This window comes from Candoia aspera, chromosome 15, assembly GCF_035149785.1.
Source record: "Candoia aspera isolate rCanAsp1 chromosome 15, rCanAsp1.hap2, whole genome shotgun sequence".
NCBI lineage: Eukaryota > Metazoa > Chordata > Lepidosauria > Squamata > Boidae > Candoia > Candoia aspera.
Window position 1 is genome coordinate 9,956,343 of NC_086167.1, and position 25,592 is coordinate 9,981,934.

Sequence of the window (25,592 nt, forward strand, 5' to 3'; positions counted from 1 at the left end):
CTGTCTGCAAGAATTTTGACCTTCTAAAATAGCCGTCCACAGCAGAGGTATCTGTTGGGAAGGGTTGACGTCTGCAAGATGGCAGATGTTTTGAGACTCGTCTTTGATTGCATCACTGCGTCTGTCTTGCAGATGTTTACCCCACCCCTGGTCTACAACCTGCTAGACATGTTGGACAACTGCTTCTATTCTCCCTGGCCTTTATGGCCAATGGAGACAATGATGTTTGTTCTCTGTGCTGGTCTACGGCCATAATTTAAAGGCTGATTTGATTGATGTTTACATCTGGATATTGTCATGCTGGATGCAACTGGTCTAAAACATAGGTTAGCTCAGGAGGATCCATAAAAGCAGGGGGCATTGTTTTGATTTTCACTCCAAGGATCCAAAAGTTGGTAAGAGCAGAACGAAGAAGTGGAATGGGCAGGGGCAAAAACTCAACTTGATTAACAGGTTGCATTTAGTTAAAATTCAGTTTGATTGACGAAATGTGGTTAGCACATTCCCTCCGCACTTGCAATTCCCCCCACCCCAGGCCACGTTACAAATGGCGATTTGGTGGCCGTTCTTGGAGGGTCTCGTCATAAGTTGCCCCTTGGGCGTAGATGTGGGTTGATCCCCCATGATGAATGTTATGCCTACTTCAGCAAACCATCATTTATGAATATCACCATTGTTTGCCAGTTGCAGCTGTCCTTTGCAAGCAAATGACACTCATTGACAGGGTTCATATTCTGGGTGTTTGACCGCATGTCCAAATTGTAAAGCTGATGAACGTTGCTTGTAAGTGGGATATCTCTGAATTTAAGTTCCTGGAAACCTGTGAGTGGTGGTGCAAAATGCGATATTATACTGTTGTAATACTGTTCTGGAGCATGTATGTGTAGAGGAGGACAGCCTGTTGAAATCACAGGTGTCTAGCTGTTTAATTGTGGGGCTACGCTTGCAGCTTGGGGGCTCAGCGAAACTGGGTTTTCAGCATGCTCGCTGTGCAAACAGTTGTGGTGTTTGTCAAGGATTAAAAATAATCTCTGGGCCTCAGTTTCACTGGGTTGGGTCCTGGAGACAGATGCCTCTTTCTGCAGACTCAGATGCATCTCCGTCTTTAATTTATCCAGCCTGTTTTGCGCAATCCTTCCCACCTAGAACAGGGGTCTCTTTCCCTCTTCGAACCTATTACTTAAATAAAGTCAAGCTGAACTGGGGGCTCTTGTTTTTGAAGAACCTTCCAGGAGACCTGTGCTCTGTGTGTTCTTAGCCCTGCATGGTGGTAATGGGAAATCTGTGGCGGTCTAGAGATCAACCAGTTCCCATCAGCCCCAGGCAGGGATGATGAGCGTTGTAATCTGAGAACCCCAGGAGGGCTCTGTTTCAAACAGATGGGCGATACATAGCCCTTGGCTGGGGTTGTTTTAGACCACAACTCCCAGCATCCTTCACCATTGCTATCTTGGGTAGTTGGGAACCGGAGTTCTGCAACATCTGGGAAGTTGCTGAGCTCCGCTGCAGTATAGCAGGAAGGGACAGATGTTTATTTCTTGAAATATTTATTTCAACTCTCCTGGTGCCCATGAGGATAAGTCCCCGCAGTTTTCTTGGCATCATTTTTGGAAGTGGTTTGCCCTTGTCTTTTTCTTTCTAGGGCTGAGAGAGAGGGACTGGCCAAAAGTCACACAGCTGGCTTCGTGGGACCAGAACTCATGGTCTCTTAGTTTCTTTAATGCCCTTAACCACTAAACCACACTGGCTCTTCCTGGGTTGTTTACTTGTGAGCAAAACCATCTAAAACTTCATCGTCTCTTTCTTTTCCTTCCATAGGTAATGTTACACGTTGCCCCAGGGCGAATTCCCCTGTTGGTAGCTGAGGTAAGAAAGATCTTAGTTTATTTTATGGCTGCTTACAAAAAGATTCTTAGACATCCACAGGTAGACCAGGGTTACTTAAATTAGTTCCTTTGCTTTGCAGTTTGGTAACCCTCCACTTGGATCAGAGAAATCCAGGTTCACGTCCCAGTGGGACCACCAAACTCTCAGCCACCCTGTCCGCACAACTTGCTTTACAAGGTTGATGTGGGGGTTAAAGAAATGATGCTTCTAGGGGAAAGATGGGCCATAAATCTAATATAGCTGCAATAAGGTGGTGGTAATGATGATAATACCATGTTCCAGTGCAAGCCTGTGATTAGAATGGAGGTTTATGCTGCAGCGGCCTGCAACGAACAAGTTAGTGGACCTGAGACCACCACCACCACCACCCTCATTTTTGGAGTGGGAAGCTGAATTCCTGCTTGCCTTTTTTTTTAATGTGAAGCTACAGGTAGCCCTCAACTTATGACCATAATAGGGACCGAAAGATTTCTTTTTAAGTGGTGCGGTTGTTAAGCGAGGCATCACGTGATTGCACCTGATTTTACGATGGCCACAAAAAATGTGGTCGTTAAGTGAATCACACAGTTTCCCATTGGTTTTGCTTGTTGGAAGCCAGCTGGGAAGGTCACAAATGGTGATCATGTGACCCCAGGACGCTGCAGCTGTTGTAAATACATTCTGTGCCCAGCACCCGAATTTTGATCACGTGACTGCAGGGATGCTTTGAAGGTTGTAAGTGCAAGGACCGGCCACAAGTCACTTTTTCAGCACCGTCATACGTTTGAGTGGTCACTAAATGAATGTTCATAGGTCAAGGACTACCTGTACAAGCCTAAGTTAGGACTTGACCTGTGCTGCTGATTTTCTGCCATCATGCCTCCAAAATTGGGCAACCTGGTCAGAGGAGGCTGGGGAAAGTGGCTTTTGAAAAAGACTCTGGAGACCCCTTGTGACCTCAGTGCTGAAGCTAGAGCATCCCTGGTCAATGTTTCTGCTACATTCTGAGCTTGCAACAGGGCAGAGTCCCCCAACTTAGGGATCTCCAAATAAACAAGACCTTGATTTTTCTGAAGAATGTCAGGTTTTGATTTTAGGGGGGTAGAGGGAAGAGTGTTAATCATCAAGAGCCACAGGTGACATCCAAAGTTGGACTTCCTGTTCTCTGGCCCAGCAGTGGGGTTCCCCTGGGGCCAATATTGGACTTCGTAATTGGCTTCTTAATGCAGAAAGGGTTTGTGCCATATAGCCTGCATCCCATGTGAGAACCGCTTTTAAAAAGGGAAGGGGAATGTTGAGGAAGAGATGTCCTTGGGGGTTGATGCTCAGGGGGGCCAGCAAACTCAGGTGAATTGCACATCTGCAAAATTGATGGTGGGAAGCGATTATTTAGTGTTGGTTTCCATGGAAATGTTTTGGCAAGCATGCCCTCACCCTCTCAGGCTCGCTTTCCTGTACATTTCCTGTAGAAATCATGTGTTACATCTTTTTGTCCAAGAGACACATGTTTCATATTTTCCCATAACCTTCTCGTGACCCGTTTGGCAGAGGAGCAGATATGGGCTTGTCTTCTCTTTCTCTCTCTCTCTTCCACTGTTGATTGTAATGACTTACACAGAATGGAAAAATTATGTGTCGCTTTCGTCTTCCCCCTCCTTGGTGCGTGTGGGTGTGCATTATCCCTTGGAACCCTAAATTGTTGTGGAAGGTCAGCCAAGATCCAGGCATTTGATGCTGCTCAGAAGTTACTCCAGTTTTGCTTCTTGGTTTGGGCTGCTGCTCTCCTCCCAAGTCTTTCCATGAAACAATTAAGGAGTGGCTGGCTTGAGGCAAGGTGAGCAACACTGCAGTGGTCCTCCCCAGAGGTTGGAAGAAATGCCCTTATAGGCCTGCTGAAGTCTCTGCTTGAAACTTTTGCTTTCTGCTGTTGGTGAAAGAGGTGGACACCAAGGAAAAGTTAGATTTATCAGGCTGAGCTGCAGCTTTGCCTTTGATGGGAAAACGCTTAGGAAGTCTTCTCCAACCTGGTGGCCTCCAGATGTTTGAGGAGTAGCACAACTCATAAGGACAATGTTGTTCTGGGAATTATGGGATCCTGAATACACCCCAAAGTTGCCAAATTGGAGGAGGTTGGTTGGGAACATCACCCAGCCTGACATTTGGTAATAATAGAAAGCATCTGATATTCCGTGGGTAAGATAGTGTCACTCTGCCACTGGCATTTCTGTGGAGGAGACCCTCTTGATTCTGGTTTTGTAAATTAGAATGGGAAATCGGTTTCATTGTGGACTAGGGTAAAAACACCAGAGATGACTGATTAGAGAAGGATAATTTGGATCATAAAAACTAATCTGGGTGGGTTGAAGAGAGTTTGAGGGCCAAATAGGGAAGGACTCAGATCTGCTGTTCAAGATAATCTTGCTGCCACCGCTGGATATGGACAGAGTTTGCCCAACTAAAACTGAAGTATTTGCTTGCTAAAAAGCCCTATACAGGTAGTCCTCGACTTACGATCATTCATTTAATGATGGTCTGAAGGTACAACGGTCTCGGAATGGGTGCTTTACAGCTTGTAAAGCACTTCCAAGCAGTGCAAAATGTCGCACCCCCTCATGTGGTCACACGATTGCATTTCGTGTGCTTGGCAACTGGCTTGCATTGACGATTGGTTGCAGCATCCCACGGTTACGTGATTGCGTTTTGTGATTTTTTTGCTGTTTTCCAGCAAAAAACGCCTTTTGGGGAAGCTGGATTCACTTAACAATTGCGGTGATTCGCTTAACTACCCGTGATTCACTTAACGACTGCTGTAAAAATGGTCATAAATTCAGTCCAGTCATGTGGTGCCTTGACTTATGACCACAACTACTTAGAGTGGAAATTCTGATCCCAATTGTGGTCATAGGTCCAGGACTGCCTGTATTTGGAAAGTGAGGTCATAGGAAAAGAGGATTTTTACCTTCTGTTCTCTCTCATATACATGCGTTCAACATCCTGAGCCTTTTTATTGTTATATACAAATAGGGGATAGGAAAAGAAGAAACAACCAATCACATATTTAGTTGCACGTCTTGTTCAGTGCATTCAGATCTTATATACCAAACAAAAGCTCGCTGTAGACCAATATTGATTTCCATTTTTGCAAGCGTTGGAAGTTAATAGCCAGCAATAAAATGGGAGGAAAATTAAGGATGCAGGCTGCACCAAGTTTCTAAAGAATCCTGCAAAGAAAACTCCCAGCAGCAGGGTGATTTTTTTTTTTCTAAATATAGAAGAGCCCAACCTGCTTTCTGCAGATCAACAGCCTGCAAAGGAAATGTTCTTGTTTTCCCTTCACTCATGGACTTGGGGATTGTGGGGTTCAGAGTCTGAGGGGATGGGGGGCCCAAGAGGAAGGAAAAAGGGGCCACCATCCACAGTCTAAGAGCATAGCCACTATATTTTACCTCTGTGTGCTGAAATGTATTTGGTGACTTAGCAGCTTTCTGGTCTGTTGGCGTCTTGTTCCCAGTAATCTTAATCAGTTCAGGGCTGCCAAAGGTCTTCCTCGTTTGGTGGGAGATCAGAAGATCTGGGGAAAGGAGACTTGACAAATGGAGAACCTTGCCACCCCATCCCACCCCCGGAAAGCTTGAAAGAACCTTTGTTTCCTTCTGAGTATCTCCAGGATCTTTCCCCAAGCCTGCGGATTGTGGTCCAGCGCATCTGCAGAACAACGTGGAGAAACTGCAAACCGATCCCATTAATAATACAAAGACCAGCTGGTCTGGCCTACCGGAGATGGTGGTTCATGCTGCTTAAACTTGGTATTGTACCTGCAGTGTTACACACAAGTAATCCTCTTGTAGGGACACTCTCGAGGTTGTCTTTTGCATGCATGCAAAAGAGTTGGCTCTCTAGTGAAATCAGGGTCTCTCCTTTCAGGGGGTCCCTCCTCCTCCTCCTTTCTTGCACATGTTCAGTTTGGTGCCTCGCTTCCCCCTTTGGGAGGTGCTCAGCTGTGGAAAACGTGGATGCCAGATTAGGTGTCTTCAGCACATGGATCCTGGGTCAGATTACATTACCAGCCACTTAATTTTTGCCTTTCTGGTTTTTTCTAATTGAAAATCTGGGCCAGAGCAGAAATTCTAGATTGCTGAGGAAGAGAATTGAAAACCCTTGTGACTTCCAACATTTTGAACTTGTTCTGTCCGTTCGCTCAGCTTCTTCTGCTCTTGGTACAGTTCTTGTGTGCCTCTTCCTTTCAAAAATATTCAGTTTGGCAATTGTGATGGAAGCAATGCTTCATTTCCACATCTCACCTCATGATTGCTTCCAGAGAGGGTCATTGTGGTGCCAAAAAGTTTCTTCTCTCTCTTGATCCATCCCACATGTTCTCATAGCCACAGGACAGGACCTCCCACAGGCTTATTTGATTCTGGACAGCACTTTCTTCTGAAAAATGGGTGCTGTTCCATGCTGGGTGCTGTTTTGAATAGAACTTTCCCTGGTCCTTAATATTTTAACAGTCCTGTATCCCAGTTCCCATTAGTCTCTGTCAGTAGGACTTCTGATCATTGTTGATCTTAAGGAAGACGCCTTTCTTTGTCCTTTTTCGACATACACAGGCTTTTATTTAATTATTTTTAATTGATGAAGCCAATATATACAGCCACCCATTGGCTAAGGTTCCTCTGCACAGTGAAGAAGCCTAAAAACAAAACCAAATTTGCAATCCATTTGAGAAAAACCCGGTTGAGGCCCTGAAACCATGTCAGTATCAAGATATCGGGCAGCTCCACGCTCATGCCATTTAGCTGCTCGCTCTCAAGAGATCCTCTTTTTAAAAACGATCCCCCTCTGTTTTTTGAAGCCCTATCAATCAGTTTTAATTTACTGGAGGGGCGGGGGGGAGTTGCCACACATGCCTCCTTTCCACCTCACACCCCACCGTCGCTCGTACAGGATCGCGGCCCAGGCCAACCATTTGCTTTTTCTGAGGTGGCTCTGCAAAGAGGGAGCCGTCAAGGGCCAAGTGTGCATTCTTGCATTTTTTGGAGCACAAATGTTCTTTGCTCGAAACATTCTCCGGGGTCATAGGCCAAGGGGGTGCTGTGGGCTTTCGAAAATATCTTCCCTTTTGAGGGCAGTTATGAGATAGCCCTATGGGGCAAGCTCCAGCTGGTGAGCCGAGGTACAAACTAATCCTTTGGTTGGTGTCTACTGTGTGCAAATGTGACAGTTGATATTTAAAGGGACACACCTGTTTAGTTAAAGCTATTACATGCCTAGGAAAAGGGGGAGGATGGAGAGGGCAACGTGATGGTGGGGGTGCTCCATTTTCTGCATTTGCAAGTTCCAGCAGAGGTTGGCGTAGAACCAGCCTACCAGCCAACCAACCCCAGATTTGGGGTTTTTTCCCTCCCAAACATTGGGAAGAGGCTGAAATTCTCCTGTAATCCAGGTGAGAGGAGTCATATATATATATATCCAGCCTTTAGTCACCCAGTGAGTTTGTTGGGCTGAGGAAAAACTTTCAGGATACCACCCCTAAAAATGTCCTATTTTAGGTAAGAACCATCTTTGCTTCAGAAAGCAAATAGCTCAAAAGAATGTACATACCGTACTCTGCCAGTCTTTCTCAAACTTGGCAGCTTTAAGAGGGGTGGACTTCAGCTCCCAGAATTTCCTAGCCAGCCAGCATGCTTTAAGACATGTGGACTTCAACCCCCAGAATTCCCCAGCTAGCATGCTGGCTGGGGAATTCTGGGAGTTGAAGTCCACGTCTTAAAGTTGCCAAGTTTGCAAGTCTTAACTATCTGTAAGATGGGTACATGATTTTAAAATCAAATGAAAAAAAGATTTTGTTTTGTAAGTCTCATTTACTGTATTTGAAGCACGATGTTTTTCAGTATGAGACGGAAACAATTTGGGTTGATCTGATTTGAACCTGGCTGTCCTCTCTCCTTTAAGCACTCCAGCACGCTTTCTCCAGGCTGGAGAAACCTTTCCCAGAACCCTTAGAGGGCATCTTATTAAACCAAGGTTTGTTGAATAAGCCACAGTGGTTGGAATTAAGGCAGAGCCCTTATGTAAGCCCAGTCAGTTTTGATTTCACAATGGAATGATCCAAAGATCTGGCTCAGCAGTTGAAGGCACTTGTCTATGATCCCAAGTGATTTAATGCTCTCTTAGTCCATAAGTTGGGTTTCTATCCACCTCTCTGCAAACTTTGGCTTGTCAAGCAGTTTCAAGGGGATGAAAATTCATAACAGAGCTGTGAAAAAAAGGAGATGATGAATGGGCTGATGGCATTTTTCTCCCTGACTCATGATAATCAGAGAGCTGAGTCCCAAGTTTTAGGGTGATGGATTGCAGAAAAGATTTTTAAACGTTTGCCTGGATTGTGGTTGAGAAGTGTCAGGCCCACTTACTAGACCTGACCAAAATCAACTCTGCAGGAAGGCTAAAACTACTTCTACTGAGATTGGCTATTATAACGGAATCTTGCAAGTCTGCTTGTGCTGGACCTCCTCATTCTCCTTCTTAAAGTTCAGTGAATTAGAGAGGTGCCTGCCTGATCCACTTCCAGATGTTACCTCCTTGTTCTGGACCTTAAAAATGCTTCATCCCCTTTTGCCTAGGTGACAGTTCCTCATATCTCCATCAAGGTAATCTTCATTACTCTCTACAAGAAGCTTCAGATGAAGTCAATAGTGTTTGGGAGCAAAGATGGTTCAAAACAATTGGTTTCCCAGTACTATTTTAAGTGTTGTTTTTTACCCATCAAGTCCTATACAGTTTGGCGCTGAGTGCTTTCAGGACCCCCCTCCTTTGGTCAGAATCAGCCTGCCCAGTAAGAAGATCTTCAAGAAAATGCTTGTAGTTCCCCACTACTGTTTAACCAGGAGGGCAGAGGCCAAGAGAATGTGCTTCTCCATGATAGCCTCTGTTTTCCAGATTAGCCTCTTGACATTTCTGGTCTTCTGGAAGCAGATTAAGACAGAGCTGTTCCAAAGGGGCTTTGTAATTAGTTGAGAGAACACCATAGCAATGTTTCCATTGCTTTGATCAGATTGCTGGTTTAAATACTTGCATTATATTGTTATTACCCTATGCTGATGTTTGTAATTGTGTTCCTTTACACCTCCAAGAGTTGTACAATTGCAAGGTGTGGAAACAAACAAAATTAAATGGAGCTCCTTTGACGTGGTGTCCTCAAGATGTGTCAGTCTATGGTCCCCCAAATCCCCAACCATATTGGCAGCTAGCTTTGGGAAGCCTGGTATAGACCATTCATATAAATGAATGGACTGCTCAAAATGGAAGGTTGCTGCCATTTTTATAATTCTGGGGCACTTTTATTTAATTTTTAAACGTTCCTCCAGATGTCTTGATCCAGCATGCTCCCAGACTGCATTCTTACCATCTTTTTAAAATTATGTTTTGTCTATGTGGTGGTTCTACCCTTACTATGTGCAGTAGTGAACTGATATAGTTTCTGTCTGCCCTTCTGCTCCTAAGAAGCCAATTACATACACACACACACACACACACACACAAACCTTGTAGGGGGACAATTAATTAGTTCGGAATCAGCATCTTAACTGGGATCACGGGATTGAAAAGCCCTAAGAAGTCAACTCTAAATACTTTCATAGAAACTTAAATGCTGTTTCTAAGCCTGTTGTGACTTTGTCATAGCAGCCGGACCAGTTCAGCTTGCCTTCTGGCTTGGACACAACCCTGAATGTGCGATAGCAAAAAAGAAAAAAAGAATTCTTTTGACAAAATTGATCAACTGCCTCCAAACCCCAATCCTGCCTTTGCTAGTTGTTTAAGTTGCTTTGTATATAATAGAATGTGAGGAGAGGGGTGTTGTGTTTTGTTTAAAAGACTGTGTTTAGTTATGGTAGAAAAATCTGTTTGCTTCAATACTTCTTCTGAACTTACCCAACTAGCAATTCCTGAATCTCAAACTAGATGGCAGTTAGATTGTGGTTAGATGCAGTTAGATGGTCTTTCGCCCATCACAAGCCCATTGGCAGTTTGAAAATGTGCATTCAGTGAAAGGATCCAAAAACATGTAAAATTCTAGGGGGGAACTGTTTGAAAAAAAAATGCACATATTAGATCAAAGATCATCCAAAAACGTGCAGATTTTTTTAAAAAAACTACAAAGCGATGCAGGGGCAGAAAGAAGAAATGTCAGATCGACAAATGGAGCAATTGAAAATTGAATCCAAGGGCTTTGCCCATTGTACCCTTGGCACAGGATTTCAAGACATCTTCGCTGAAAAGTTAAGATGCAGCATTACAATAATTTAACAGAAGACTTCAGACCTCTTTTCCAAAATACTTCAGTTTCTCTTCAGATACTGTCATTCTTTTTCTTTTACGAAGTTTCAGAACTGAATTTTAGCATTGTCTGTCTCAGCCTGCAGAGAATTTAATTCCATTTTTTAAAGGAAGTTAAAATTATTAAAATTGCCTGGTCTGCCTGAGCTGATTCGCATCCAATGTCTGTGTGGTCGAGTGTTGAGCGTCAGAAATCTAAAACCTTGCTTCGAGCCAAGGTGGGTAAGGGTAGACGTTCAAGATACATAACACAAACGCAGAACACGGAAAGTGTGGACCAAGCGCAGTTGTTTTGCCCTCTTTCACATTTAGTTTCTCACTGAAACTTAGCATAGAGAGACCAAGAATGGAGAAAAAGGAATCACAGCTAGTGAGAGCGTGAACTTTGTTGCTAGTAGAATTTGGGTTGAACATGGATTTAGTTGGATTTTTAGAAGTCTAGAAAGACTAATGGCTGGTCTACAGCTTAATGGCTAATAGTTACTGGCTATCTTCTGAATCATAGGCAGCTGGGCTAAAACGGTTGAAGAAGGGTCAGTCGGAGAGAATGGTGGCCCAATCCATGGACTTCCATGAAGTAAAAATGGCAAATAGGACATATGCTTAAGACCGTTACCCAAATAACGTGACTTTGTGTGCTTGACGTGTCATGTGGATTGTTTCGAGGTCATCCTAGGTAGTTATGGATGCCACTTCTCCCATCCACGCTCCTGAGCTTCCCAACCTGGTTGGCCCCTATGGGGACACAAAGTGCTCCACCAGATGACCATTTAGGGCGGTGTTTTTCAACCTTTGCAACTTTAAGGTGTGTGGACTTCAACTCCCAGAATTCGCCCACGCATCTTAAAGTTGCCAAGTTTGAAAAACATTGATTCAGGACTCTTGTTAGGTAAAACAATACATTGGGGGAGTGTGTGTTTGTGTGTGTGTGTGTGTGTGTGTGCACGCACATGCAAATTAAGTGTTCAGCTAGACTGGCGGCAAAGATGCTTGAATATCTCAGCACCAGACTGACAGTTTACAAAGGCTTAGTCCACTGCGGCCACACACACAGTTGCATCAAGATTTTTGGTTGCATTGTTTCATTCTAGTTATTTTGGAGAAATTATATCTTTTAAAAGAATATGGGCCCCATGCCAGCTAAGTCTTTTAAGCTAGGTTTCTTGAGATTTCCATTTCCTTCTATGAAGAGCCAGAATGCAATCACCAAGTAGATGTAATTACGTAATTAAGATAAGGAAAATTGTGTGGAATTATAACACACACACACACACACACACACGCTTGTCACCCAAGTGGTCTCTCTCTGTTCTCTTGCCTCTTCTCCTTCCTGGTGCAAATTGATGTAAAAATACAGTTCTGTTTTTAAGAGTTTTAAAATAGCTGGGTCTGATACCATCTCAATATCAGTCTGCCCATTTCAGTCAATCGAAAAGTTGCTTCCGTTTCAGCAATGTGAGTGGAAATAGACATTTCTCCCAACCTTTGTTGTTGTTGTTGTTGTTTGGGTTTGTTTGTTTTTTTTTTAGCTTCCTAATTTTGCAGGCTGAATATTTCTTTGCCATTTGAGCTGGGAGAAAGAAGGGTCACTTCATTGGTTGGCTCTCAAAGATCCACAAATGGAAGGATTTATTCTCGCTGATGTGATCTTTACGACTTCCAGCGGATATGGCAAAGCAGCTAGAGATTGCCCCATGCCCACACAACTACACATTTAGGTGACACCTCTGAATGTCATCTGCCTGACCCTAAGGCACCCGTTCTTTAGGTGATGTGCAGTGTTGCTCTTTGGATTCAAGATCACGTCCCAAATCTGAAGAGGTTGAACAAAGAAGCTTGATACTCAGAAAAAGTGTGCAAAAGCAGAGATTCATAGACCTTTCTAACCACAGTTAGATGTTGTAGCATGGAAAGCAGCGTGTGAGTTTAGGATTATAGCAGTGCCCGTTGTGAAGAAACCAGCCACTCTGTTGTGATGTGGGAATTTTCTTGGCCAAGCTTGACCATTCAGGCATCGGATCATAAACATTTAGTGGGTCTACTTCATGTGTGTTCTTTGTTTTCTTGTGTGGAGAAGAACTGAAAAGGACATCCACTGTAATGGCAGTTGGACCTCTTCAACTCTGTAAGCGACATAGAGTCATCTCCTGGCTAACAGCAAGAGAGGGAGAACCCATCACTGGTGAAAGAGCAACCAAGTGTGTTGCTATTAGATGGCATTTGCTTGCGCTGAGGTTTAATCCAGGTCAGCCTTTCAGATGCTCAACTTAATGAGGGCAATGTGCCCAACTTCACGCTTCCTATTAACCTCCACTACGATTGGTTTGGTACTTAGCCATTGTGGCTTTGAAACCTAACTTCTAACAGGGCCGATCAACCCAGTGCCCTAAGATCATAGGTGGCTTCCAAATGATGTGGGGTTTGGTGTTTGTTTTAAGTTCCTTTTAAACACAACTGTTGAAAGCTAGTGGCATGGTTTCCCACCGTTGTGGGATGGAGACTGGACAGAAGCGGGGGGGTATAAATAGGCCAGAAAGAAAAGCCAAGCTTGTCTACTCCCCACCCAAGAAAACCATCAGGAAATGGGACCCAACTTCTCCATTCTTTCACAGGTTCTTGTGCAAAACCGAATGTCCTGCAACGTCCTTGTAAACCCACACACTAAAGCAAAATAATGGTATTGGCTTAATAAGGCAATGCCATGCACGTGTTTTTCTGTTCTTCAATCCTAAGCCTGTTTTTCAGCGGAGACTGGCTTCCAAAGCCTATTTCTAGGCTGCCACTGTTTTAGAGTTTTTGAGTGTTAATTTTTCTTTAACACTCCCAGTGGCCATAGTTTAACATGAGTTAGGTGGCTTGTTTTCACACACAACCCTATAAAAACACCATACCGTTGACTTCATGTGGGTTTCATGAATCAGGTGAGTCAGTCAAGTCTGGAGATTTCGTGTCATGCTTGCAGAGGATACGTGTCATGTCGCTTCCCCTTCCCAGCATTACCTTAATGTCATTTGGACTACTCTGCCATGCCATGAGACTGTAGTACTTGGAAACCGAGAAGGGAGAGTGCAGGATTGAGAGAAAAAGAGAGACAAAGAATACTGTTTGGTTCAGCCCCATCTCTTAATTTATTTCAGGTAGCCCTCGACTTAGAGCACAATTGGGAATTTCCATCATAAGTTGTTGTGGTCATAAGTCGAGTCACCGTATGACCAGACCCGATGTTACGACCATTTTTACAGCGGTCGTTAAGTGAATCCAGCTTCCCCAATGGGCGTTTTTTGCTGGAAGACAGCGAAAAAGTTGCAAAACACAATCACGTGACCATGGGACGCTGCAACCAGTCATAAATGTGAGCTGGTTGCCAAGCACCCGAAGTGCGATCCTGTGACCGCGGAGTGGTGGTGCAATGGTTTGCGATGCTCAGAAGTGTCTTATGGGCTGTAAAGCACCCATTCCAAGGCCGTCCTAACTTTGGACCGTCGTTAAACGAATGGCCGTAAGTTGAGGACTACCTGTATCTATTAGATGAGCTATAAAACTGGTGGGTCTCTTGGAATAGGTTTGCTATGCATACTTAGTAGTCGAGTTCTTGGCTTTGGGAGATCAATACTAAGTTATTGATCAGGTTTCGTACAGATGTTTTGCCCCAGTGCAGATCCGAGTAGCCGTTCAGATCAGTTCAACTTTTCAGATCAATTGCACTGAGAAAGCTTTGCTGGGATGCAGGCTGACAAGTTTGCAGAAAACTGCAGAAATATCTTGGTATTTATCTCCCGAAACTCAGAGAACCCAACTGCCAGGTATTCATAAAACTGGATTTTATTTATTTATTCATTGCACATTCCTTGATAAGCCCTTTGGAAGGACTGAGCGTTGTGTGCTGGGGTTGTGTCTGTTTTTATAGAGTTTCAAATTAGACCTTTTGCCAGCAATAAGGCTCAATGGGCATTTTTGCATTTCGGCAAGCACAAGGATTCTCAGGCTCGCTTGCTTTTGTGGTGACTTCAGTTTTAAGTCGTGCTCAAATATCGACCCACCCCTTGGGCTAGGATCACCTTGTCTATAGAGAGCAGGCATCCTACGGAGTATCTTCAAATGATAACTTGAATAGCATCCTATTTTTCTTTGGTTTTTGCAATTTTTTTTCCCTAGCTTCATTCCGCTCTTCCTTCCCCATCGTCCTTCTTCAAAAAGATGTGCTTTGTAAGCCTCGTCTCAGAGACTTATTCCTGTAATTTAATGCGCCCTGCAGATAGAATGGTTGCCTGTCAGGAGAGAGGCTAAGCTAGACATTTTATCTGGGGTGCTGGTTTTCCATGTAAGGGATTCTTCTCAGTAGAGAATGTCCCATTTGCAATCTGAAGGCATGCAGAACTGTTTAGGGTAGGAGACTTGTGAGTCTTAAAATCATGGGAAAATCTAGATTAAAAGATTGCAGTGTGTGTTTGTGAGAAAAACAGAACGCACGATCCCTTGGGTTTACGGAAGAATGCAACTGATAGCACCTTTCACCTTTCTCTGTAGGCATTTTGAACAGACATCCCATCATCCCTGACTGCCTGCCATGGTGGGTGATACCATCCAGAACATCTGGATGGGCCAAGTCTGGGGAAGGGTTGGGTGGAACCAAGTTAATCCTTGGTCAGGTTGCGGATTGTTTGTTTGTTTGTTTAGCAGCTGAAAGTGGCCCAAAGCAAGGGACCTTTCTCAGTAAGGTGGCTTTTTGGGTAAAAATTCATTGCAGGCGGGGAAGACAAGTTGCAAGATGGAAGAGTCAAGGATGAAAGGATTTGGGGACTCACCCTGCTGTGGAAAGGATCGGTTAGTTCAATGTTTCTCAACCTCAACCACTTTAAGATGGGTGGACTCCAACTCCCAGAATTCCCCAGCTAGCATGGCTGGCTGGGGAATTCTGGGAGTTGAAGTCCACCCATCTTAAAGTTGCTAAGGTTGAGAAATCCTGGGTTAGCTGATCGAAATACACCAACCTGACGTTTGCGCACATTGGCTGCATGCCGCAGAACAAGACGGCTCCCTGAGGTCTTCAGTCCTCTCCAGACATGGCCCTTTTAGGAGTCCACGCCTGGCGGGCCACGTTTGAAACTGCTCCAAAGGGCGCCCTGCCCTCCCAGAGCCTTAAATGAGGCCGGGCTTCCTGAGATTCAGCAATGACCTGGTCCTTCTCTCCCCCCTCTCTCTCTCTCTCCCCCTTCCCCTTTCTGTTTGCTACGGACGTTTCCGTTTGATTGCAGTTTCTTAATTGCATTTAACAGTGATCCCCGCTGGTTCTCCATTCAGCGTGCCTGTTGTGTGTTCAATGGAACGGCATGGGGACCGTCGAGGGTGTGGAATGGAGTTATCTTTAGCCCAGTGTACCTGCCATGGTAAGCGGCAAACACACAGGACTAGCCTGCCTTTTTAACCCTCGAGGCCTCCACGTGTGCATCAGGAAACCCCGTCCCCCGTCCCCCTCTCTGTATCCCTCGCCCCCTCCCTGGCACTTAGACACCACTTTTGCACCAATGAATGTATTGTTCTGTGTGTGGCTTCCCTCCTCCTCTCGGTTGGCATGGGCTTGCCCCCCACCCCCGGGCGAAAAGGCAAGGTTTTCTCCTCTCCCAGGACCACCTTGCTGTCTGCTTCGACTCAGCCTTGGACACCTTCAGCTGCACAGGCCCCAGGGCTGGGTCCGCACCCTGCATGAAGGCTTTGCTCTCCTGGCCGAGATCCTGCATTTTTTGCTTGCACGGACACAGCCAGTGGCTTCTTTATGCAAGGAAGGTGCCACGGCTGAACCTGGTGCGAGCCGCCTTCCGTGGCCACGAGGCTCGCTTTGCTTGCTGTCCTTGGATGCCAGGATAAAGCTTAAATAAGCAGAAGGGTGTGTGATGATATCGAGAGGAAGGCTAAAGAAGAGGAGAGGGAATTGTGAAGCAATGTGCAGTTAAACTGAGCGGGTTTTGTTTTCGGGAAGCAAAGTGTGCATGCGTTCTTTCTCTGAAGAACTTCCCCCCCTTCTGCTTTTTTGGGGCAGAACCTCTTAATTTAGGGGAGCTGTAACATTTTGCCTTCTAGTGGTGGTATCAGTGGAGGCCCTGTCTCAAACTTGGCTACTTTAAGATATGTGGACTTCAACTCCCAGAATTCCCCAGCCAGCATGGACGGTGCCACAGCTGATCTTTAGAAGTTGCTGGTGAAAGAAAGAGTCCTTTGAGACAAGTTTTGGTGTTTTTTGTGGCTTTATTCCAAGATGGTTTTAGTCCAGCCTCCGGTCCTGAGATCCAAGTACTAATCTAGCTGGCAGACCCTGAATTTGTATTGGTATTTTTATTACAGTCCTGACCATCATTTAACAAGTTAACAGCAGGTAAAACAAAATAGAGTTTACTGCAAGATCATTAAGCAGTCAAAGTATGCCAGGTTTTACCAACAGTATACAGGTAGTCCTCACTTAGCGACCGTTAGTTTAAAGACTCTTCGAAGTTATGACGGCACTAAAAAAAGTGACTTGCAACTGGTCCTCACGCTTATGACCGTTGCAATGTCCCCGCGGTCACGTGATCAAAATTCGGGCACTTGGCAACTGGCTTGCGCTTATAATGATTGTCCCGGGGTCACAAATCACCATTTGTAACCTTCCCAGCTGGTTTCTAACAAGCGAAATCAATGGGGGAAGCCAGATTTGCTTAAAGACTGCACGATTTGCTTAATGACCATGGTGATTCTCTTAATGACCACCGCAAAAAAGGTCATAAAATCAGGTTGGATTTGCTCAGTGACCGCTTCGCTTAGCAACTGAAATTCTGTTCTCAATTGTGGTTGTTAAGTGAGAACTGCCTGTATAACTGGATGTGGATTCAGTAGACCACGTGGGAGCTGCAGAAGAGACGGCACAGCCGCTTTAAAGAATTGCACATGGGTGTGGTGTTTGCACTCCTGCGGGCTGCGAAACACCTTTTGGGAATCCCATCTAAAGCTTTGCACGGCCTTGGTCCATATTAATAAATCAGTTCGCAGAGTGCTGAGCTTGCTAAGTTGCACTTTCTGCAATGGCACCCGAAAAAAAGGCAGCTCGTACAGTAACGATTTCAACCCACGTTGCCCAGCCCAGATGCATCCGAGGCGTGTGGGTATAAGCTCTCAACGAAGCCTTTGCTGGCCGGGGAATGGAAGTCTGCACTTCTGGAGCTCATCCAGGGTGGAGAAAGCTCAGGGGCACCCTTCTAGGCAAAAGCTTGATATGAAGGGTGCTTTCCTTGGTTTGATTCTGAGCAGCAAGAGAGATTCGAGGCACCTGCCAGGGCAACATTTATATTGCCAGCCGCAGATGCGCTCTCTGCACCGCACTTGAGGAAATGAAAGGTGAAAGGTCCCCTGTGCAAGCACCGAGTCATGTCTGACCTCTGGGGGACACCGCTTTCGCGACATTTTCTTGGCAGATTATAGCAGGGTGGCTTGCCATTGCCTTCCCCAGTTGTCACCTTCCCCAGCAAGTCGGGTGCTCATTTTACCGACCTTGGGAGGATGGAAGGCTGAGTCGACCTGAGCCGGCTGCCCGAGAGAGAATCCAGCTTCCGCTGGGATCGAACTCAGGTTGCGGGGAGAGTTTCGGTTGCAATACTGCCACCTACCACTCTGTGCCACACGAGGCCCTTACTTGGGAAAATATCCCCTTTTTTGTCCCCCTCCTGGCAAGCACATTAGTAATGCCCTGGCCATTGCAACAAGCACAATATGATCTTCGCTCTGAATTCCCAGGGGAGAAGATGAGGATGCAGGGAACGGGGAGCAGAGCCAAGCCAATCTGGCAGAGAGAGTGCAGGCCAACCGATTTTTTTCCTTTAGTCAGCAAAGCTGCTTGGCAGAAGGCTGCATTATTCCCAGTCCCTCACCTATCCCTACCCCCTTCCCACGGATGCCCCATCAAGCTATGCTCAGCCAACGCGTGCTGCGGACGCCACCTTCCATCCACACGCCATTGCTGCTACGTTTTGAATGTCCTGTTCTGCAAAGCGGGGGGTGGACGGGGACGTTGCCCTGCATTAGAACTAAGGCTCTTGCGGGTTGGTGAGGACATTGGGTGGAAAGCCGTCACAAACTGTTGAAATGACGACCTGTGCTCTGGATTTTTTTTTTCCCCCTTTTAATGGAACAGCCCTGCCGCTGAGTGTTTCTAAGATAGCTGTTCATTTTGAGGAACCGAGTCAGGAGTTCAGAGCTCGAGGCAGAAAGGAAATGTTCCCCTTTTTCTCGCTGCGGCTCTGAACTTTTGCAGCTGTGGGATTAAATGTTTAGAAGTCAGCATCAGAGTTGAAAAGGCAGGGTTGGTGCGTGCTGCCCGGAGAGGCCTCGCCTAGGGTGACTCGGTTGTCGGAAAGCCCTGCCAAGGGACGATGAATGGCTGTGGTCCGCCTGCAGCAAATAGAGTCCGGTGTTCAACAGTATTTAGTGGAGGTCCCTTCATTGCTTCATCTTCCTTGGGCTGTTTTCATGGGGAGGGGAGAGGGGACACCCCCCCGCCCCACATTGTCACGTCACTCTCTGTTCTCAGTGCCCCAGTTTGACCTCCAGCCTCCTTGGGCACCTGGGACCCACATTGGCTTTTAGAAGACGCCCTGTGTCTGTGCCAGTTGCCTTCTCTTTCTTGGGTCCAGATTTTGCTACTCCGCAGCCCCAAGTCCAGGGCAAGGGCACACTCCTCCCTTAGTTAATCCTCCCCCTTTATTGGGCTCAAGCCACCCATCATCCCCAGCCAGCACGTCCCAGGGAAAGGCTGGTTGAGGTCGGTCGGCCAAAGAGGGCAGACCCCCAGTGCCACTGCTCCCCCTTTGACTGGACTGCCTCAATTTTCCCCCTTGATTGATCTCGCCTGGCTGCCTCTCGCTGCTCTGCTGTGCTCTTTGGGGCCGAGATTTTGCCAGCTCTGCCTTGAGGTCCAGCAGTTTGCCTGCGCTGGGAGAGAGAAGGACCCCCCCCTTTTTTTTTTTTTTTTTGCTATCACAGCCTCAGCACAAATGATGCTTTTGCTGGCTCATCTCTTCTCTCAATTACTTTGAGCTGGGCCTGGGTTGGGGGTGGGGGGAATCAAGGCAATGGCTCTATCAGAAGAACGCCCAAGGTCTTGCCGAACGCAAGTTGAGACCATTCGAGAGGGATGTGCAGGCTGTGAGTCCAGAAATCTGACCCATTTTATTCTCCTAGGGTTTTAATAAATCTCTTGTGGTTTTTTAAAATCCGGGCCTGCTATTGTTGCTTAACCCTTTGCCAAATACGAGGTCTCGTGTGCAACTTCTCCTAGGGAGTCTAATTTGTGAACACATATTTTGCCAAAAAAACTTGATTTAAAATCAGATTTCTCTTAGGACTTACTTTAGTCCATAGATTTCCCCAAGGTGAACCAGAAGAGAGAGGGATCAGTCAAAAGAAACTGGGATGAACCAGACCGCAGTGTCGGCAGGCGAGACTTTACGGCACAGATTTGGGACCTGTCTTAGTAAAATGAATTGCGGAGCCCCCACCCGGTGCAGCAGGACTGGTGTAATATGTTTCAGAATATGTGAAGTCATATGAAAATGGCAGTGGGCTGTCAGAGACAATTTGCAGCAGCCTCAACTGATGGGGATGTTGGGAATTGTAGTTCCTCAGTGTCTAGCAGACCACCTAAGCCCACCCCTAATTTAAAGAGTGGGATTCATAACACATGTTCAGAAGATAGACAGAGAAGGTAGGTAGGTAGATACATAGGTACAGTAGATAAGAGATAGATGGATAGATATAGATAAAGTGAATAGGTAAGTAGATATGGATATGGATATGGATAGAGAAGGTAAGAAGAGGTGATGGATATGGATATGGATAGAGAAGGTAAGAAGAGGTGATGGATATGGATATGGATAGAGAAGGTAAGAAGAGGTGATGGATATGGATATGGATAGAGAAGGTAAGAGGTGATGGATATGGATATGGATATGGATAGAGAAGGTAAGAGGTGATGGCTATGGATATGGATAGAGAAGGTAAGAGATGATGGCTATGGATATGGATAGAGAAGGTAAGAAGAGGTGATGGATATGGATATGGATAGAGAAGGTAAGAAGAGGTGATGGATATGGATATGGATAGAGAAGGTAAGAACAGGTGATGGATATGGATATGGATAGAGAAGGTAAGAAGAGGTGATGGATATGGATATGGATAGAGAAGGTAAGAACAGGTGATGGATATGGATATGGATAGAGAAGGTAAGAACAGGTGATGGATATGGATATGGATAGAGAAGGTAAGAAGGGGTGATGGATATGGATATGGATAGAGAAGGTAAGAAGAGGTGATGGATATGGATATGGATATGGATAGAGAAGGTAAGAAGGGGTGATGGATATGGATATGGATAGAGAAGGTAAGAAGGGGTGATGGATATGGATATGGATAGAGAAGGTAAGAGATGATGGATATGGATATGGATAGAGAAGGTAAGAAGAGATGATGGATATGGATATGGATAGAGAAGGTAAGAGGTGATGGATATGGATATGGATAGAGAAGGTAAGAGATGATGGATATGGATACGGATACGGATAGAGAAGGTAAGAGATGATGGATATGGATACGGATAGAGAAGGTAAGAGATGATGGATATGGATATGGATAGAGAAGGTAAGAAGAGATGATGGATATGGATATGGATAGAGAAGGTAAGAAGAGATGATGGATATGGATAGAGAAGGCAAGAAGAGATGATGGATATGGATAGAGAAGGTAAGAGGTGATGGATATGGATACGGATAGAGAAGGTAAGAAGAGATGATGATGATAGATAGATAGATAGATAGATAGATAGATATGGATAGATAGAATAGGTAAGAAGAGATGGATGGATGGATGCCAAGTTTCATTCAGGACTTTGAGACACCAGTAAAGTGTTTAGAATGGCTTTTTCCAACTTGGGTATCTGCCAGATGCGTGGACATCGAGTCCCAGAATTCCCCAGGCAGCTTAACCATTGCTGAGGATTCTGGGAATTGAAACACTCACAGTCAATACGGTGGCAAGGTGTCTTGCTCTTTTTCATCCCAAACAGAAGTCAAGTTGGCTACTGGCATAAGATTTTTCCCAACTGCTGTTTTGCAGATGCATGTTCAGAGCAGCCAAGCAATAGCCATTAAGGTTTAAAAGGGAGTTTTAAAAATATTTGGGGGATACTACTGAACTTTTGTATGCAGTAGACTTTCCGGTGAAAAGAGAACTACTAGAAGGCTAGTTGTTTGTGATCGCTAAATAGAAATTCCAGGACTGGAGGGAGAAACTGAGGAATGCTGTTAGGAAAGAGGAGTGTTGCTCTTGTATCCTAATCTTGTTTGTCCCCTCCAGGCATTAAAAACAGGCCAAGAGGGACTTCCGATTTAATCCAGCAGAGTTTCTATTACATTCTGGTGTAAGCTTTACACAGGAGTTTCATGTGATCAACCCATGTGATGCTTTAGCTGATGGACCAATTCTATCTGCATAGATTTGCATACATGGAAAAAAAAATGAGAGGGAGGCTGTGGTACATGTTTTGGTGGTGCACATACATGTTCGTGCATTGCAGAAGCATCGGCTTAAAGGCATTTCCTCTTTCCTCTCTTTCTCAGGGGAGGAGATGCCTCTTAAGATGAAATTTGCCAGCTGCAGGCTTTATAAGAAGGCATTTATTTTTTAAAAAATGAGAACTGTTTACCCATTTGCTGTTAAAAAGAGGCTCCGTTTTGATTTGAGAAGCATCTTTTTAATCAGTTAGTTGTTTGACCAAGCGACTAGGAGAGTGTTTGTGGTTTTCGAAATCAGTTTTCTGCAAGTGAGTTCTGTAAAACGCTACTGGGTAGATCAGTTTTTGCACACGGGTTCCATCAAGCACTGCAGTGGTAGAAGATCAGTTTTTGCAAGTGGGTTCCTGCAAACACTGCAACGTAGAAGCTCCTTGCTCAGGATTTGATTCAAATACGGACAGAGTTTCCAACCGAGTCCTCTTAGAAAATCCAGATCTCTGCAAAAAAAAAGGCAACAGGCTGTGCATGCCAACCATGCTGTTGATTGGGAAGTTCTGCCATTGTTGGTATTTAGATTATTTCTGGTGGGGAGAGGAGCTTCTAACTGTTGCAGATTTGGTCCCCAAGCTTAATGATGATAAATCTCGCTTTCGACTACATAAAATAATTTTGTTGTAAACCGCCCAGAGTCCCCCTTTTTGGGGGGAATGGGTGGCGATGGAAATTTGAAGAACAAATAAATAAAATTTAGGTTTATCCTTGAGCATGGATAATAGCAAGCATGACAGTGCACACTGTTTCTTTGGCCGTGCAAGAATGATTCAATGTTTTAATAATTTGTTAAGTATCAGCACTAAACTGGAAAAGTAGTTTCTATTTTTTAGAGTCTCTCTCTTGGGCTGTATGAATTGAATGCTATTATTTTATTGGTGTCCTGTTCCCAGTGTTTTAGTTAGATTGTCATCTGCCCAACGAGCTTTAGTTAAGCGGCACATCTTACAATTGCCACCATAATAATGATAGACAATCCTTGTTTGTGTTACAGATGTGGGGAACTGCCTTTTGGGCCCAACTGACATGTCTCTCCCTTTTAGCCTTGCCATTCTGTTGGGCAATACAGGTTTCTGTCTCCACTTGGGCCTGACCTTCTAGACTGGGACATCTTGGAGATATTTTCTCTTTCTCATTTCCTTTTTGTTTACACAGTGTGTAATTGATGATGCAAGTCTTCAGTCCCTGCATGTTAGATTTTTATCTTGAGCAAAGTCAGCCTGGAGTGGAATTTTCCCAGCTGGCCCTCCCAGGTCCCACCCAAAAACATTGAAATTGGCAGCTTAACTTTGTGCTGCTCCTCAGTTGATCCAACATACGAAGTGTCCTTTGATGCAGGGTTTATCCTTAACCCCTTACCCTGCCAAATGCAATTTTTGTAAGCATCTCTTTTGCCTCTGCTTGCCCTATTCTTAAGAACATCCCAGATTGCACAGGGAATGTCATTGCATCAGTACCTCTGGGGCTAAATCTTGGGATGTTTTGTTGAAAATCATCATGCCTTCCCATTCAGATGCCCTCCTTTCTTTCAGTGTGGTGCTTTGAGGAGAGCTGCTAAAGGTTTTCATTCATTTCAGGATTTTAAGTAAAACTTCTCTGAGCTGATCTTGACACCTGAAGACCTCAGGACACATCTCTGGGGCTTTCTTGGCCACAAGTAGTGGGCCAGAACCACCTTCCGGATAGTTTCCCAGTGTAACCTAGAACCCTGAGATTTCCTGACTATCTCCCCAGGCTTGAATTAACCAAACCAGACCCTGCTTAGCTTCTCTGAAATCCACAGAGGTCAACTAAGCACTGCCTCGTGCTGTGATTTTAGCATACGTATTTTTCCTGACCACACCCACTTTCCTGGACTGGCCATGCCCAGTTCTTCCCATGCAGCCCACCCAACTCCACTGAATGGCTCAGTGTGACCTTTCAAAGCCCAACAGATTCCCACGTCGTGTCCCATCCGTGGGACATCTGGACCAAGTCCTACTCATTTCTGCATGATTTTTGCACTGTGTGTCTTCAGCTTCTGGCGAAAGCACTTTGGTGTGAAAATCTGCTTTTGCATTTTAGACCCTCCAAGCCCTTCATTTTGGCTGTTGGGAGTGGCTTTGAAATATTGTTGATTTGCTTATTATTTTGTCATTCCGGTGCATTTGGCAATGGTCTTTCCTCCTGGGACAAGCCGGTTCTGCTAAGACTTTATGTCGTTTCTTGCTGCTCTCCCCGCCCCCCATCTTTTAATTGTGCAAGGCAATGTTGGCAGAGAGCCATTTCTTTGGTGGGTGTGTAAGTGCAAATCTGGCAATTCCTGTAGAGTCAGTAGCACCTAGGAAGTTGGTATTTTTTCCCCTCTCCCACTTAATTCTGTTTATTAACCAAGACATCATCTGCAGGATGTAGGTCTTTCATCAAAATGATGGAAGAATTGTCATGTCTGTGTGTTTGTGACATCATAATGCACTTGCAAAAGGAAGGATCTTGCGTTGCAACGGTGCAATGCTGTTTTTGTCAAATCCCCCCCTCCGAGGATGCCTCTGATTATTCAAACTAGGCAGATCATTGTTCCTTCTCTTCTGTTAGACCAGCCTTTCTCAACCTTTTGACCCTGGAGGAACCCTTGCCTTGGGGAACCCCTGCACAGCCAGGCTCAAATGTAGGCCAGGAGTTGCAAAATCATTATATTAGTTTCTCGGGTTGGCCTGTCTAGATGCATTCACTGTGTTCTTAAACTGAAAATGAAGAATGAAACTTCCCTCTTTAATGTGAAGTTGCCTGAATTTGAAATAATTTTTTAAATAAATCGTGATCTCCCAGGGAACCCCTAGGGACCTCTCGTGGAACCCAAGGGTGCCACGGAACCCTGGTGGAGAAACCCTGTGTTAGACTAAGCTTTGACATTTCCCATACCAGATTGAACAAATCTTATTTGGATGGTGAAAAGTTCAGTGGGCAGCACTGAAATGGCTGGATCAGGATGGATAGGGGTGGGGGGAGGAGGGAAGGGAATGTTTTCTACCTCCCTAATCAAAAAGCCTTTAGCAAATGAAGCAGTTTGGTCATTTGAATCAATTAAAGGATTGGAATTGGATTGACCCAGTTTTTCAACTCAATTTGATGAATAGGCAAGAGCCAATTTGCACACCTTGGTAGCTCAAAGGCTTACCTATATTTACGGCAGGGTAGTGCAGTAAACAAGGGATATCAATTTAATCTTCTGGGAGTCAAACTCAATTCCTAGGGACTTCATGACACACCCACATCACAAAAATACAGAAATGGTTTCCCTTGCCTTCTTCCAGGACTTTTTGTTCAATTATCCAGTCTTCCCAATCTCAGCCCTGGGGTTTCATAGTAGGCTCCCATCCAAATACTAATGAGGTTTGACCCTGCTAAGCTTGTCCAGATCAAGTTTTGCTACCTAGCTGAGCTGAACCACTCCACATCCCTTTTTTAAAATGTTGAGTAGCTTTCTAAGTTTTTAACTTTAAAACTGGGGAAAGAAGTGTGGCTGCGTTGAAGAGTCATAGACAGGTGTTATGTTCACACCCTTGTGTGTTCCAAACCACTATTTTGGAATCATATCCAAACTGCTATATCACCCACACACACTCACACTCACAATCAAACACACCCCTCCCTGATCCATGGCTAAAATATGCATGGTGTAATCTTGTGAAAAGTTTGAATGTGGGAACGTTGAGTTAGCGTAGGATTTAAGCATTGTTCTACAAGGCCATGGAGATGAGATTATTCAAATGTCATGAGTCTGATGCTCTCCTGAAATTAGTGGGGGGGCACACCTGAATAATTTGC

General features: G+C 45.0%; 1 protein-coding gene across 1 annotated transcript in view; it reads left to right on the plus strand.

Moving 5' to 3' along the window:
- The first annotated feature begins 1,797 nt into the window (after window positions 1-1,797).
- HIC2 (HIC ZBTB transcriptional repressor 2) overlaps window positions 1,798-25,592 on the plus strand; it is a 28,553-nt gene continuing 4,758 nt past the window's right edge. The window contains exons 1-2 of the mRNA XM_063315703.1: window positions 1,798-1,866; window positions 15,480-15,590. The gene's annotated coding sequence lies outside the window, so the exon portion shown is untranslated. The remainder of the gene's footprint in view (window positions 1,867-15,479; window positions 15,591-25,592) is intronic.